Raw genomic sequence first — 18,388 nt, 5'->3', positions numbered from 1 at the left:
CACGGCCTGCATGATCTCAAACTACAAAATGAAAGGAGTTAGCAATGATTTCCAGGCCCTGAAAGGGGGGTTCCTACTTTCTTCTTTGTCTTCAAATTGAGCAGTGTCGATTTATGTTTTCTCTAAAATTTCATTTAAATGTTTTGATTAAAGACATTCAAATTTGTCTTTGAAAACCATTGGGCAAGATCATTCGTATGATCCCATACAGCTCTACATTTTTCAAGAACAGAAACTATACTTGTCCTCTCACCTCCTAGTCCCAATTCCAACACAGTGCCTGAGAGTGCTAAAAAAATAGTGCTGTATGGATGAATGAACAAATAAGAGATGAATGAAGACAGTCTGTAATGTTATGATGAAATACAATGAAGGATGTGAGGAATATTTCCAAGAAGTACATTTTAAATGTTTATTAACAAAAAACTTGTTCATTCATTTGCCAAATGTGTACTGAGCACCTACTCTAGGCATGTACCATTCTACACATCAATGAACAAAGGACAAAAGGATGTGATGATAAATAACAGACAGAAATAAATAGAAGGGGATGATTGCTGTAGAAATAAAAGAGTTACGTGAAGCTAAAGAAGCTGTGTGCAAGGAAGTGGAGAGTAGAACACTAGTTACTGGGGACTGGGAAAGGGAGGGGAGGGAGAAAAGGAGAGGATGCTTAAGGGATGCTAACTGGCAGCTAGAAAGGTGAAATCAAGGGGCAGAGCCTGTGGCTCAGTGAGTAGGGGGCCGGCCCCATATACCTCAGTTCAAACCCAACCCTAGCCAAACTGCAACAACCAGAAAAAAAACAGAAAAGAAAAGAAAGGTGAAATCAATTCTAGTCACTGTAGAGTGACTATGACCAACAATAATGTATTGTATGTTTTCAAATGTCTAGAAGAGAGGATTTGGAAAGTTCCCAACAGAAAGAAATGACATGTTTGAGGTCCTCAATGTGCTAATTACCCTGAATTAATCATTGCACATTGTGTTAATACATGTATGCATGGAGATACCACTTGGTACCCCATAAATGTGTAGAGTTATTACATGTTAATGTAAAAAAAAATTTTTTTAAATCCAGAAGGAGAGAAAGAAAAAGAGAGGACAAATAAAAGGGTAAAATGAAACAGTAAAGAGGAGTCCAGGAAGACCAGGATAGGGAGGTGACAGGGTGGTCGTAATAAATAGGGTGGTCTCAGAAGACCCAATGGGAGAATGACATACAATCAAAGATTTGAAGATGGTGATCAAATTGGTCTTATAGAATACCTAGCAGGGAAGAAGTGTGGAAAGAAAAAATGGAGCAAAATCCCTAAGAGCAGCATGCCTGATCTCTTCAAAGAGCAGGAAAGCAGACATTGTTTCTAGATTGGAGTAATCAGGTGGGTGGGGGTAGCAGAAGATAAGACTGTCTCAGTCTACACTGCCATCATAAAAAATATCATAGAGTGGGTATCTCGAACAACAGAAACTTATTTTCTCACAGCTTTGGAGGATAGATGTTCTAGATCAAAATTCAGCAAGGTCAATTTCTGCTGAAGCCTCTCTTCCTGGCTTGTAGATGGCATACTTACTAGATGGCATGCTTACATGGCCTTTCCTTGGTAGGTGAACAGAGAGAAAAAAACAGAGATATGTCTCTTTCTCTCTCTCTCTCTCTCTTTCTCTCTCTCTCTCTCATTATTTTTATAAGGCCATCAGTCCTATTGGATTAAGACTTCAGTCTTGTGAGCTCATAAACCTTAATTTAGCTCCAAAGCTTCAAAAGCCCTATTTTCAAATAGTGTTACATTGGGATTAGAGCTTCAACATAGGAATTTGGGGAAGACACAATTCAATCCACAGCAGAAATTAACAAGGTAAAGTTTGGGGAAGAATCACATAAGCCTTTTAGATCATTGTAAAGGCTTAGGCTGATTATCTCTGGATTTCTTAAGGGAGTTTCTGATTCTGTGTTGTATCAGGGCATAGAATTTTTTCTTTCCATTACTTTTCAGGTTTTTGCCTTAGGGCTGAAATGGTAAGAGACAAAAGCTAAGAAGATACTCTACTTGAGCCTCAAATGTCAGCCTTGAGTACTGGTGTTTAATATAATTGGCATAATTTGCCTGAATTTATTAATTGAATTCTAGATCACAAACCTTGGAATTAAAAGTCCTTTAATTTAATATGCAAATATATGCAGAAACATGCAAAACAGGATTCATAAAGCAACTGAAATATATCTCCAGGCTGTACTATGGGTCAAAGCGGGAAGATAGGAGGCAAGGAACAAATTCTTTAAGGACAGCTTTTGTGTGACCTAGTGAACCAAAATATATGTTGGGCTTATTATGGCAAACTGGCTAGTTAAGCTAAAAACATGAGACACTACTATTTTAGTCATACAAATTCCTACTGTGTGCTTATAATGTATACTAATGAATTAATAGATAATGTACAAAGATGTCTAATTGCCACTTAAGGATCAACTATTCAGCACAGATGGCTGTCCTTCCATTCAACCAGAAATTATCCTGCCCAGTAGAAGAATCTAATTCAATCTTTGACCAATGTCGGTAAGAGGAAAACAGGTGCAGCTGTAGGAAATAGGTATGGCTACCCATTGGAGTTATCACCAAAGCTCAGTTAATAGTACTAATTGTATAAGCTTGTATTCTTTTCAGTTTTCCAATAATAATAATAATGATATCTACTGTTTTATTATTATCTCTACCATTAGTGGCTTGCCTTGTTTTATTCAATAGTCAGATTTCTATTATGTGGTAGAGTACAAAACATTTCACCCAATGCAAATCTGTGAGAAGGAATAAAGGAAGAAGTACAATCATTCGTACATCCGTCCAAGCAGGACCTTATACATCAGCTTCCTAACCTCGTTTTATAGATGAGGGAAAAGACCCAGAGAGGTTAAACAGAGAAAGGTGAAATTGAGATGATTGCTCTCATACAGATTTAATGGCTTCATTCCTAGTGACCTATTCAGCTCCAAGTCTAGTCAAAGAAGCAAATGAATAGTAATTTTTTCAAATGATTTCTGCACCATTTGACCAACTCTAATACATCCTCTTTGCTGTGAACTTTTCCAATAAAGCCCAGATTTTAACCCAAGATAAGAGAAATAACATTTTCTCAAGAGGATCAGACAACAAAAATTTCTGTGTGCTAGCTACGTCTATAAGCTATTGCATTGGTTTATATTTTTTACCTTGCTCAAGATAGGCCACACAGATCCTGTTTTCAAACCCAACAGGGAGACGGACATCCAAATAAAAACTTAGCATCCAAGCGACCCCTTCAGGTGCCAGGCGCAGGAACTGTGTGTATCCTACACAATGGTGTTATTCTGTGTCAAACACCTCTGTATTTTTTAAAACATCAATTGATATTAAAAACAAAAAAAAATTATTGGAAAGTAAAAATTAGCATCCAAGCATTGATTTCTCTCAGTAGGAGAGAATAAAGGAGCAGATCTGTGCTTTTTATCTACACTAGATCATGTCACCAAGAGAATAAAGAACAACAACAAAAAATGATACCCAAATCCTTTATTATAACCCCATTCACCCAAGCGTCATTGCTGTCCTGCAATCCGTGCTTATGGCCACAGTTGCAAGATGATGACCCCTATAGCACTGTCCTGAGTTATAACCTAGAAAGTAATATGAAGTGGAGAAACCAGCAAAGCTGACCCAACAAAGACAGATACAAAATTAGCAATGGACTAGAGATGACTTTATGCCAGTTGCTAAGGGCAACATACAACTGATGGATAATGTAATAACACACATTAAGCCACACTTACGCTAAATAAGTTCACAACATCATTAATATCTGTAGCAGCAGGGGCACCAAGCTGACTGAGGTAAGCAAAGGTGTTGATTATGACTATACCTTAGGGACAGGCCTACCCACTTAATGACCTGAGCGGATGCATAACAGGAGAGGGAAAAAAAGACATTGTGGTTTCAGCTTCATTTGTCCTTGGTTTTATCTCGAACACCCCTCTGTTTCCACAGTTGCCATATTTTATGTGTTCTTCTGAATCCAGGTAACAGATACATCTCTAAGTTTATGGACCTGGATTCTCACGTCAGCAAGTCTCTTGCCGTATGTCCTGACCTTTCATCTCTGTGTAAGAGGTGCTTCCTTGACAGACCTATTCTTTTTATTTTTGTTTCTTTCGGGTTTTTTCCTTCTTCTCAGAGCTGTTGAAAACTAATTTCTATTAATTAAATCCTTGCCCATCTTCTCCTGTATTTTGAAATAGGGCAAAACAAGGAAAATACAAGAAAATAGAGAGTTTGGGAGGTTGTCATGTATAAAGGCTATCTCTAGGGCAGCACCTATGGCTCAAGGAGCCGGGCGCTGGCCCCATATACCAGAGGTGGCGAGTTCAAACCTGGCCCCGGCCAAAAACTACAAAATGAAAAAGATTATCTCTAAGCAAAATCATGCAGGCAACCACCCTTCCTACTGAAAAGTCATCCTTTTCTGTTCCCAGATCCAAGTCAGGTGGTTAACTAGATTGTTTACTATGGTGTGTTAAATCTGAATTTTCTTGTTCCTTTCAATGACCTTACTGCTATCTTCTTAGGAACCAGTTGACTTAACAATTTGATAATTGAAGATAATTAATTGGAGCCCTTCTGATACAAAATGCCTTGACTAGAAGGAATGACTCAACCAGGGCAATTTTAAACCTCGTGAGCAATACTGGAATATGAAGCAGAAATAACTTGAGCAGGGGATATTGTAGCTCCCTTGAATGGTGCCATCAGTCAGCCACTCTGTGCCTTGTAGAGTTGACTCAACGTACATGAAATCACAAGCCAGACAATGTCAGAAATTTCAAGGGCCTTAGAGATCACCTACTTAATGACTCTTCTGTTGCATTTGAGAATTTAAGTAGCTAATCTAACGTCAGATGACACTGATTGTGTGACTACTGTGATCTGGAGTATTCACAACAAATAACAACCTCAGAAACAAGTAGGCACTTAGAGATATATTGAAATCCTGGGCTGCAGATTCAGGTGGCCTAGGCTCGAATCCTGGTCCCAGCATTTATTAAGGTTCTTTGATAATGAGCAAGTCACTTAACCTTCTTGTGTCTGTTTTCTCACCTGAAAAATTGGACTAATGAAATTATATACTTCATTGGGCCAGTAGAATGACTATGAGAATTTAATAAAGCACTTAAGACATAATAGCCTGGCACAACAAGTGCTCAATAAATTCCATACTGTGATTGCGGAAGGGGCAGAAGTGTCAGTAGGCTTAGTCTGTGGTTAGACAGCGCTTTGTTCTTATCTCCTTTTAAAAAATATTTCCTCTAAATCTTCCTCATTCCTTCTTTCTCACCATTTTTATTGCTTTCCTCCAAGAATGTGAGCTTCATTAAAGATGTATTTGTACTCATTGTGGTAAATCCAGTTGCTAAAACAATGCCAGCCACATAGTAGATGCTTAATAAATATTTACAGAATAAATTCATACAAGTCCCCAAACCCACACTGCTTCCAACAAGAGACATGTCTGCGGTTTTTGAAATTTTTCAGAAATTGCCCTGTATGTTTTTGTTTCTTTCTTTTTCAAATTTTGTTTTAATAATTTGGTCTTGAGACATGTTTGGAATTCTCTCTTTGCCTCTATGGTCTCCAATGGCTATGGCTGACTTAACCTTCACCCTTCCCAAGAAATTCAGATGGTGCTTTGTCTTCTGTGCTTTTGAAACTCCTCCATCATAGCCCATAACACATTGTCATCCAGAGAAACTGATACTTTTGCAAATTAAATGAGAATCATCGAAGTTTAAAGATCAGGTTTGGAGTCGCCACAGTTTACTATTAACAATCTGTGTGACCTTGAACACCACATTCTCTCTGGTGTGACCTGGAACATGTCAGTCTCTCTGGGCCTCAATTTCTATCTCTATAAAATTGAAAAGGTTAGATCAGATGACATCTCTACAGTCTTTTTTAATTCTAAAGACCCGAGGCTGTATCACCAGGAAATGCAATTGCTTTGTAGCTAACAAGCTTTAAATAAATGTATGTTTGATATAATGGAATTCCCACTATAACAGCCTGGTTTTTTTTTGTTTGTTTGTTTGATTGTTTGTTTGTTTGTTTGTTTTGTTTTTTTAATCTATGGGACCTCATAAGCTTTCTCCATTAAGAGAAAGAGCTTTCTCCATTAAGTGACTAAGAGCTCATTTACTCCCACCTTAGACTTCTAGTTGAACTTGTCCTAATTCAAAGTTCTAGGAATGGGCCATTCATTAACAAGCTTGTGAAGTGAGAAGAAATACTACAAAAAGGACATTTCTGACATGATTTAATGCCCAGCAGCACTGTAGCTTCCAGGTTCCTATTATCTGAGGTATCTTACTGAATAGTAAGGCAATGAGATTGCCTATTTGGAATGATCCAAATCCTGAGATCTTTAAAAACGGAGATCCCATATTTAATGTGGTGAGCCAAGTATTAAAAGAAGCAGCAAAAAACTTAGTATCACTGTCTGAACTGACCAATAGTCACTCTAATGTGTGGCATCACCTTAAATGAGTCATTTAGACTTGAGACTCGTTTGATGTTTTAATCTGTGATACAGTGATGGCACTGTATCCAGTGTGAGGGTCACAAGTGATGATGTAAGTGAAGTATTTTAACTATAAATTTCCTTTGATATGCAATACTTATTATTTTATGTAGACTTCAATATCTAGTTCTAGGCACATATTAGTCCTAAACAAGAACTTGACAATATAGATTATTAGGGTGAGAAAGGATTATGGGGATCAATCAATTTCATCCTTGCATTTTTTTTCAAATGAACAAACTTATTGATAGATAAATTTAGAGTCTCAAGAGTCAATTTAAAACACATATGTTAATACATTTACTGACAATGTACACGATTCTTCTAGGGACGTTAAGGAGTCTGGATCCACTCCTGATGATGCAATGACTCCTAGAGTAGGTGAGTCAAGTCCAGGGTTATTTATGGCTCCTGATACATTCCCACAGCTGTACTACCTGTTACTGGGGGTCCTCCAGACTATGCCAGCATTTGACTTCCCATTGATGTTGACCAGAGTCCCATAGTCATGTTTATGTCTGGCCCTGAATATCTAAGTTAATCTTAAGAAATTCTGGAAATTCACTTGATTTGGACAGTCTGCATTATACCAAATAGTTTAATGACAAGTCAAGCATCTGTTTTTTGAAAGCAAATGAGAGCCAAGAGTAGCAGAGCCCATGACAGACTCTGTGTTCTTATCTTTAGCTGTTTTGTGCTGCTGTAATGGAATGCCTAAGAGGAGGCAATTTATAAAGAACAGAGACTTGTGTCTTACAGTTCTGGAGGCTAGAAGCTCAAAATCAAGGGCCCAGTTTTGATGAGGATCTTCATGCTGTATCATCCTATGGTGGAAGGCAGATAAGCAGAGGGAGCAGAAGGGGACTGACATTGTCCTTTTATAAGGAACCCATTACCTTGATAATGAACCCACTCTCACCTTAAGGCCCTTAAAATTCATGAGGGTGGAGCCCTCAAGGCTTCAATCACCTCTTAAAGCTCCCATCTCTTAATATGTTTACAATGGGAATTAAATTTCAGTGAGTTTGGGAGGGGACAAATGTCCCAACGATATCAGTTCCCTAAATCACAAGAACAGTGAAATGACATTGTATTGTCCTACAACAATTTCTGCACATAAAGTAAGCAACATCTATTTTAAAAATAAAAGAAATGATGGTGGTAATAGTACAATTCATGGGAGGAGAAAAAATGAACACCAGGGAAATTTTGTCACATAATAGAAGACTCTTTGATCTACAGTAAATCATGAGGCCATCCATCAAATCAGTTTGGCCACTTACTCTCTTATTACTAATATGAGCTGCACTGTAAATTAATTTAACAGTCATATTATAAATTTCAATATTAGTGCTAGTCAGAGTACTGAACCTGACTTTGCCTGAAAGTACTACCCCTTCCAGCACCAATAATGTCTCTAATCAGTCTGTTAATGGAGGTGCCTCAGACTTTCAGTTTCAGCCAATTACTTATAGGAAAGTTGGTGCACTGCCTTACTTAAGACTGAATAATAGTGCCGGGACAGATAATTTAAATCTAAAGCTTCTTAAGCCAGCTGCTTCATTAAGAGGTAAGCCAGTAACTGATATTTTTAATTTAACACTCTTTTCTGGAGATCCTCCATCAATTGGGATGTGTGCCAGAGTAATACCCTCATAAAAGAAGAAGGAAAACAGGCCTGAAACAGTGCAGTGAAGAAATAAAAGAAATTGATCTAGGGTTATTTTTCACAATCCGAATGATTCACTTGGTAGTCACCCAATGCTAAACCTTAATTCAAATGCTTTGAAAGATGAGGGATTAAGAGATTATGAAAAGGAATAAGATGGATAAGGAAATTCGGATCAGCAGCAAATAGAGGAGAAAAAGGCCAAGAATAGGACAATCTGAAGGTAAGAAGAATAAAGAGAAATCAGAGGACATTTCTGTATGTGAGTTTATTATTTTTTTAGGTGACTTGCATATTAAAAACATATTATAATGAGACCACAGTATTATGCTAAGAGTCCAGCATAGGGCCAGACACTAGAGATGATTCGGATGGAGATACACCTGGGGAAGGGTAGACAATTAATCCAAGATGGGATGCATTCAGGTGCCCAGATAAAGGTACATAAAGAGAATAATATAATCACAGGTCAGAGACGAGACAGCAGAGTGTCAGGAGGTCTTAAACATACTAGCTAAAAGACTTTTCATCATGTTCCATTGCTCACATAGAACATTATTCTGGCATACTGTAAGGAATTGCATTTATTAAATGAAACCACTAGATCCTTTTGTAAAAAAATTTCCAAAGAATATAAATACTAGGGCAACCTGATGCCAAAGAAATCCATTTTCAGGCCAAGTGTGGTGGCTCATACCTGTAAACCCAGTATTTCTGGAAGCTAAGGCGGGAGAATGGCTTTCAGGCCAGAAGTTCGAACCTCCTTGGGCAACATAGAAGACCTCATCTCTCTCTATATATATTTTTTTAAATTATCCAGGTGTGGTAGCACATATCTATAGTCCTAGCTACCTACAAGGCCAAGGCAGGAGGATTATTCAAGCCAGCCTAGAATTGAATACTACAGTGAGCTATGATGATACCAGTACATTCCAGTTTAAGTAACAGATGGAGACCTTGTCTCAAAAGAAAGAAAGAAAGAAAGAAAATCCATGTTCAAATTATGTAAGCAAACTTTCTTCTAAGTCAAAAATTGTGTCTTATTCCTTAATTCCTTGAACTCATGTTTTCATTTGATTACCATATAAAATCGTATCTCAACATGACATTTTATTAATGTCCTCCTTTTCACAAAAAAATTATCATAAATTAAAACTTATATGTTACTTTAAATTTCTTTTACTCTAACAGTTATTAATACCATACAACCAAATCAGATTTTAATAGTTGTTTATTAAATATAAAAAGTAAATTTTATTAAGAATAATTTCTTAATGAAATAGATAGGATTGCCATTTTCAATTAGTACCTGTATCATAAGAGAATATAACTTATTGGTAAAATGTTAATGTAATTATTAATAATTCTATTGTTATTGCTTGCTTGAAATAAAAGTGTATGTATTGAGAAAAAGTGTTTCTATGATAAGTAGATGTAAATAGATGGAGTTTTCTTGTGTTACCACCACTCAAATCTTTAAAGATTTTTTTGAGTTACACACCGAAAATTGCAATGTGGTCTATTATTATTTTTAAAGATCAACCAGATGATATTTTTTCGATTTTGTTGAAGACAGTGAATGATTCAATAATTCTCATTATTCAGTCCTTAGAAAAAATTTACTAATTAACAATTATCAAAAAGCTGTTCATTAGACCTGTTCCAGTATCACTTAGCAGTGCCTTCTTTAATTTGATAAATACAAAGTTAAGACTTTTTTTTTAATGTTTGGTATGTCATCAGATGCTTTATAATTTCATCAAAACCTTGCAGCTGCAGATTTAGTTAATTCAGTTTTAAGAAAATGCCCACCATATGACCTAATTTGTATGAATTACAGCTGATAATCATTTTCAAACCAATCAGCTAAATCAGATTTGATTTCCACCACAACAATTAGATTTTGTTTTTTAATACAAATGAATATATTAATATTTTCATCTATGATAAACATCTTACTTCTGAATTCTCCAAGTCAATAGGTGAATAGACATTAGATAGTACTAGACAAGGCATGGAACTTTGTTACAAGTTTGTTCTGGGACAAAATAAGCCTTTTCAATATTTCATCCAGTGCTTCCTTTTTTGATTTCATTGATCTCCTACTGAAGACTGATGCATTCTTTAATAAAAGTCAGGAGAGAAATAGGGAAGATAGGACAGGCATGGTGGCTTACATCTTTTTTTTTTTTTTTTTATTAAATCATGGCTGTGTACATTAATGTGATCATGGGGCACCATACACTGGTTTTATAAACAGTTTGACACATTTTCATCACACTGGTTAGCATAGCCTTCCTGGCATTTTCTTAGTTATTGCATTAAGACATTTATATTTGTACCCTTATAAGATGCACCACAGGTGTAATCCCACCAATCACCCTCCCTCCGCCCATTCTCTCCCCTCCCTCTCCCCCTTCCCCATATTCTTAGGTTATAGCTTACATCTTTTATCCTAGCACTTTGGGAGGCTGAGGATTGCTTGATCTCAAGAGTTCAAGACTAGACTAAGCAAAAGCACAAGAGTGATATCACACCTCTACTAAAAATAGAAAAATTAGCTGGGTGTTGTGGTGAGTGCCTATAGTCCTAGTGACTTGGGAGGATGAGCCAGGAGAATTGCTTGAAGCCAGGAGTTTGAGGTTACTGTGAACTAGGCTGACACCCTGGCACTCTAGCCTGGACAACAGAGTGAGACTCTGTCTCAAAAAATAATAATAATAAACAAATAAAAAGAAATGAAGAAAAGAAATGAAACAGGCAAGATAGTTAAAGGGAAATGTGACCACTCTCATTGTGCCACACTAAAATAAATTTGAATTAAGACATCCAAACATATTTTAAAATATTTAGATTCTAATACTTTATTTTTTATTAATAAACATGTATGTAAGATGGAACATGAAGCATACTATCTTATTCTTCGACATATAATGTCATAGATATGAAATTGATTATCTATGTCAATATATGGAGGTAATAATTGAAGAATACCAAAATGGCAAATTAACTAAATATGTCACCTTTGGAGTATATAATTTAACCATTAAAATTACTTTAAACCATTAAAATATCAAATCCCTACATTTACAGACTGCTTATAATCTGTAAAGCACTTTCCTATCAGTGTCAGTTATGGTCCAGTCACAAAATAGAAACGACTCTTGGTCTTTTCCAAAGATGAGATTTAACACAGGGATGACTAATGAGAGACCTGCAATCATAGAGGAAATGGTGAAACTACTAAGAGCCAGGCAAAGGTTGGGAGCTGCTGCTCCTAGGGCTGGAGGGACCACTAGAGAAGGAGGTAGTACCAGAGCCCAGAAGAGGGACCATCTGGCAGGAATTCAGACCCAGTGGAGGCTGTCCTGTCAGAGATGGGACCAAGGAGAAAATGACTAGCTGGAAGCAGGGAAGAGCCACAGCTAACCCACTACCTAAAGAACACAGAAAGTAAGATACTCAGGCTTTCCCCTAACCCATGTCATTGAAATTTTTAAAACTGTTTTCCATTGGCTAAATACAGAAGTCAAAAAGCAAAGAAGCTGGGATTTGCAGTTTCCTACAACACAGAGGAGCCAGGAAAGGGTGGAGAGGGAATCAGAATGAGCCAGATAATCGGCAGCACAGCATCCATCTCTTCATCTGATCCTCTCAACAGCTCCGTGAGATGATCAATGCACTACAAAGATTCTTTTGATTATGCTCTTTATTTTTTTAACAAAAGATGAGACCACTGCAGTTTAGAAAGTTCAAGCTGCCACTAAGAATTGGATTTAATTCTCAAACTTGGCTTTCTTATTCCAAGGATCCTTCAAGAATGACACAGAACTTGATATATCACCTAATTCTTTCAGATTTAGGCTCATGGGGAGAAAGTTGATTGGACAAAGTGTGCCTAACCAGACTGAGTTTGTCAATTAACTGCATCATGCTGCTGAATGATAATATTCATGCTGCTTAAAAATCAATAATTTAACTATAGTGTTAGTTATTAAGTGTATAATAAACTTTCATAATGTTAGAGAATCTCTGGCCAGGACTATTGTTTGGTCAGCAAAGAAAGTAAAAGGTAGATTTACTAATGATTTAATGCTCCTATAGCCACAAAAGTCTATTCTCATGGAAGTTCTCTAAAATAATACAAAGGATGGACTTGGTGCCTGTAGCTCAATGAGTAGGGTGTCGGCCACATACACCAGGCTGGCAAGCTTGAGCCCAGCCCGGGCCTGCTAAACAACAATGATAACTGCAACTAAAAAATAGCCAGGCATTGCGGCAGGTGCCTATAGTCCCGGCTATGTGGGAGGCTGAGGCAAGAGAATCGCTTAATCCTAAGAGTTTGAGGTTGCTGTGAACTGTGATGCCACAGCACTCTACACAGGGCGACACAGTGAGACTCTGTCTCAAAGAAAAAAAAAATAACATGAAGGATGTTTCATATACAGATACATGATAATTGTTTCTCTTACAGCCTCTACTGTAGCTTTTCTCTCTCTGGGATAATATGAGAGCCTAGAAGAGAAGAAATAATGTCAATTGCAATAATTCTTCAATAAGACCCTATGTACACCTGAGATTTAGCGCATGTGTATGTTTGCTTGAAATGTATGCATTGCAGTTGTGTTTTAATTGTACTCTTCAATAGCTGTTGCATGGTTAGGGTGCCTAGCAGAGACCCTATATCGAATAATTCTTTTGCTTTTATCACATTTTCATTCTGATCTGAACTTGGAAGTTATGAATTTACCTACAGAGAAGAAGAAGGGGAAAAAAAAGTAAAGTAAATGGAAGACACTAGTTAGCCATTCCTTTCAAATACTGGCTCACAGGCTACACACACTAGCCAATTTTACGCTATATAAAATGACTCTCGGGTCTGGATCACAATAATTGTTAAAGGCAGGTATCCATATCATTCAATCCCTGATCAAGCAGAGCCTTCCATACCAAGGGAAGCAGGGAGCATTATCGCTGCCGGTCAGAATCACTGCCTAAAACACATTCGATGTTGTCTGCTGTGGACTCTCAGGGCTGACACTTAGGGACTATTGAGTTTGTGGAGATTGTAACACACATTGCCACAATTATGATTTTTTATTCAAAAGGTTTTTGAAACAGAACCCATTGTTGGAAGAGGCCGACCTCCCACAGAATGCAATTAATTCAAACATTTTTCCAATACCCTACGAGGCAATGTACGGTTTTGCAATCTAGGGAAAGGATTTTTAGCGTCTTCTGAGTCTGAAACCTGTGAGCAGTGAAGAGAATTGTGAGACAAGCCTAGCCAATTTCTTGCAAAGTCATCCAAGAATGATTGGTAGTGTCATTGTCAATGATAATAGCATCCATCCCAAGAACAGAAGGAAGCAAAACTATGAAACTCTTGTTTTCCTTTTTAATTAGCAATATTACTTGAGGCTACGTGATTTTTTTTCCTTCGCGATGAATGATATCATGTTTTGTGGGCTATTATAAGTTCGCAGCCAGTTTTCATTAAATGAGAAGAGCAATTGTTCTCAGTTAAATTTATTCTACATGGATCAAACCAAATTTTTTCTACTGCTGCTAACAAATTACCATAAATTATAGTGGTGCAAAACAACACGAATTTTTCATTTTGTAGTTTTGGTAGATCAGGAGTCCAGATGTGCATTAGCTGGGCCTTCTGTTGAGGGAATCAGAGTTCGAATTTAAAGTGTTGACCAGGCTCTCATCTCATCTACAGCTTGGGGTTCTCTTCCAAACTCACAGGCTGGTGGTGGAATCCATTTCCTGTCTGACTCAGAGCCCTGATCCTTGCTCTCTGCTGAGGACCCCTCTCATTTCTGGGTCTGTCTCAGTTCTTATCAACTCCTCTCCCACATGGCAGTTTCCTTTCTTCTGGGTCAGTGGGGAAACTCTCTCGACACTTCATCTATTTTTAAAGGGCTGACCTGATTATACAAAGCCCATTCAAGTTAATCTTGTTGATTCACTCAAAACCAACTGATAAATAATCATTGGTATAGCACATCATGATTGACTGGCTCTGCTCATGTTCAAGAGGAAGAAATTACAGAAGGTGCATCCACCGAGAGGAAACTGTTAGGAGCTATCTTAGAATTCTACCTACCATGATTTTCATGAGTTCATTTTGTAGATCATGTATCTCATTATTTGAAAGAATAATTGCAAATTCTCAGAAGACTGGATATCGCACAAAAATCATTTTTGCTGGATAATATATTATAGTTACCTATAAATTATGACTTCACCTAGACAAAGTTTGAGATCATTATAAAAATGTTCATGACATTTGAATGTGTTTATTCAGAAATACAATTGAACAACGCATAGTGCATATTCTAGATTAAACAAAATATATGTAAGGTTGGATGCAAGGTATGAGCTGTATCTTTCCATTTTTTCATGATCTCGGAAATTCTGTATTATTCATTATCACTTTTAGCATATACAATCTTAAACACAGATATCAGCTTTATTACTCTGTAAATGGTCACTGCTCCGTGTTGTTTGGTTGTGAGCATGTTTATCCAGGGCAAATGGTAAATGTGTACATAGTTTTAAGTTCAAAGAGTAAGGACAAAATTAAAAGTTTGACTCAGAGGTTATGTCTCTAATCAAAGTCAGGTGCATGCTGCATTAACACAGGGCCTGATTTGATTTGAATGCATAAGGCTTTTGTTCTCTGATTTGCAAATGCTTTTAACAGGCAAAAGGGCCAAAATGGTGATTTACTGTGATTAAAATACCCGATTTGCATTTCAGTGGTCTTTATGATATTATGTGGCCTATACAAATAGCATTGATCAAAATGAACAACATTTTTAATTAATAAGCCTTATACAATGGAATAGAATGATGCCATTTCTATACTGGAGTGACCCTCCTGGCTCTGGCCCATTGTGGTAGCTTCCAAAACAGCAGTGATTGAAACATAAGCTTCACTTTTTCACCACATCTTCTTAGAAAAAGCAGGAGGGAAGAAGTGATGAACAGCTATATTCGTTCTACAAACAAAAAAGGAAAATGTGGTCAGTTTGCTGTTTTTAAACAGGAAGAGAAATTAATTAGCATTTTTATCAGGCAAACAGCAGTCTTAGAAGGAAATTCACATATGTGAAAATAGTCCTGAACTGCCAAGTAATTTCTTTTAGCAGTATGAAATGGTAAGTGTTTCAATGAGTATTTTATGGAATAATTTAAGTTCTACTTTGATTTAATGTGTAGTGGCCTGATGAAAGAAGTTTATATAAAAGTTTGCTACTGTGATTATTGCTAAAATGCTACATGGTTGCTCTAAGTTAAAATTTCCCTCAGTAATTTTAGTTCTCAATTGAAAGGAAGATACACTTTAGGAGTGTACTTTTTTTTTTATTCCTTTAAACTAAGTACTCCTTATAATACAAAATAGCACTCAGTGATCCATGCAGGCTTCCATTTATAATATTAATAGAAGACATGTTCCATGCTAATCCACCTCATTAATATTAAAGAAAGAACTCCAAGACTGGTGAGCACTTAATCATTTGCAATTAGCACCTAACTGTTAATTCTATGGAGGGCTCTTAGGGAGAGAAGCAGAAGAAATAGCTCCCGTTTGCTAAATGTTAGTTGATTTAACTTGGAGTATTTAATTCTGGGAAAACTCAGTAATTAGAACAATTCATGTAGCTAGACAAGTTTAATTGATCAGTTAAAAATAAAAGAGTCCCCAACTGAGAGCAACCACAAGATATACATTTTGGAAATGGCTATGACATAGCCATTTTCCTAATTTATTTTATTAAGTTCTATGTACTTCTTAGGCCAATGGATCTGGCATCTGAGCAGAGATGAACAAACTTCCAGCTCAGGCTACCTCAACACAGATCCCCAAATCCAATTAGCAGAATGGGCAGGTTGTCTGGGTTGGCTCCAACGACGGCAGCTTGTTTCCTTGGTGTCAACTCAACCTGAAAAGAAGAATGCCCGTGAGCTTCCTACTTTCAGACTAAAAAGAGCTCCAAGGCCCAGAATAAGAGCTCTATGCCAATTACTTAGAGTACAACCAAGTTTCACACTGAGGTGCGGCCCCTCTACTTTCCTTCTCCACTGATTCTGCCACGTAATGGCCTCTCTCTCCCAGCCCTGAATCTGCCTCTTCTGTAGGTACAGATCCTATTATCAGGGATTTTTGTTCAAAACATCTTGGAAGAATCAAAGGCTTCGGGAGAATCTATTACAGAACCCCGAAGGAGAACTGACCACAGGACAGACATGCTTACAGAAAAGGGCTCTGTGTCTGTTTGTCCCGTCTTATAGACCCCATTCTTCTGAAAGCTGCTTCCAGCACCATTTTTGTTTTTAATCAAAGAAAAGCTCAGGTTGGCAGGATCCCATAAAAGGCAGCAGGACTTCATGAAATGAGCAGAAGACAGACCTGTCCATCTCTCTGTCAATGTCATTTACTCAATTAGTGATGATGGAGTGCCCCCGGGACATACCACGTGTTGACTGTGGCAACCTTTAACACCAGTTCCACTGCCAAGTCTAGCAAATTAACCTGACTTTAAGCACAATTCTGACAGTTTCTAATTACTGTGATAATCAGGGCATATTTGAATCCCTCTCCCTTGATTTAAAATTGTCACAAACCTTTATCCTGCTAGCCCGCACATTTCTGTAATGTGCCCTTACCTGTCTGCTGCTCTTTCTCCTTTCCACACACTTTGTTGTGGTCGTGGCTGTCCTCCTCCAGGTTGCCGTTCCCTGGAAGCTTGACTCTGCCTCTATTCACGTCTGATAACAAGGCCATCTGCTACCTTTGCCAAATGTTAGGCTCCTATTTTACAGCAGCTCTCCAGCTGTGTGAGGCACCGCAGCTGCCTGGCCATTACAGATGGCATGGAGAAATCTGTTTTCTGCCTTCTGCCTTATAAGACACCCTAATCCTCACCAGCTGTATTGAAGTGCTTTAGCCTTTAAGGATTTGGATGAAAGAACCCTGGTAAAGCACCATCACCACCAAATATACACCGGTCACTCGGCTCTCTTCATATACACCAGAAGAAGCACGGCCACGTCAGTCCTGTGCAAGAACCACGTGCCTACGGAGAAGGTCGGTACGTAGCCAGCATCTGAAAACCACCTTTATAGATGGCAAATCTCAAGGACCAAGTTTCGAGAGTCCAAGATTCCTCTGGAGACACCTGTAAGAAACCAAGTATTCCAAAGACAGATTTGAAGAAGTTTTGTGAGATTTCATGGTGAAGAAAATATGCATGGGGGTCAGATTTACAGAGTCTACAGGTCATGAATTCAATTTTGTCTCTGCCAGCGACTTCCAACTTGGCTTGGCAAGGTGCTAAACTTATTTTAGGCAGTTTCCTCATCTGTAAAATTAGGCTTATAACCCTGTTTATATCACAGAGTTCTGCGAGGGTTGCCTAACATCCTGCACTTAGCACTATGCCTGATGCATCACAAATCCTCGATAAATGACAAGGACCGACATTACTATTGTTTTATGTAAAAATTTAGATATAGATATTTTCTGTTATTTCTTTTTTTCTTGACCTTTAGCAAGCCTGGATGTCTTATCTCAAATATTCTTTGAAAAACAAAAAATCAAAAGAGATATGCTTCAGAACCCCGCCCCCCTTAGCTGTATGAAATATAAAAGGAAAAATATGTCAATCAAAAAATTAAGAAAGGTGTCATTAGTCTGGAAAGTAGAACTGCTCTTAGATTAGTCACTGTCATAAAATCCAAAACTACCCCTCAGCATGTGTGTACCCCTCAGTGTTTAATGTTTGTGTGTCTATTCTCTCTCAAAAAGTTCAGGGCCCATAATTTAGTTATGGTGAATACATAGAAAAATGAATACAATTAGGAATTCTCTTTTCTTTCTAACACATTATATCTAACAAATTTAAGCAAGAAAGAAAGGACAGAGAAATTGGAGTTTAAGTTCTAGTTTAACTGTTATTAACAATGGGATATTAAACCAATGATCCAACTTCTCTAGGCATCAGTTACTTCTTATATAAAATGGGGGAAAATGGCTCTTTTGTGATGGTTATTAAAAAGATAAATAATTCTCTTAAAATGCTTATCTAGTTTTCTAGAACA

The sequence above is a fragment of the Nycticebus coucang genome, chromosome 5, assembly GCF_027406575.1.
Source record: "Nycticebus coucang isolate mNycCou1 chromosome 5, mNycCou1.pri, whole genome shotgun sequence".
Classification (NCBI taxonomy): domain Eukaryota; kingdom Metazoa; phylum Chordata; class Mammalia; order Primates; family Lorisidae; genus Nycticebus; species Nycticebus coucang.
The sequence above is the reverse complement of the archived record's forward strand: the minus strand, read 5'-3'. Positions refer to the sequence as shown.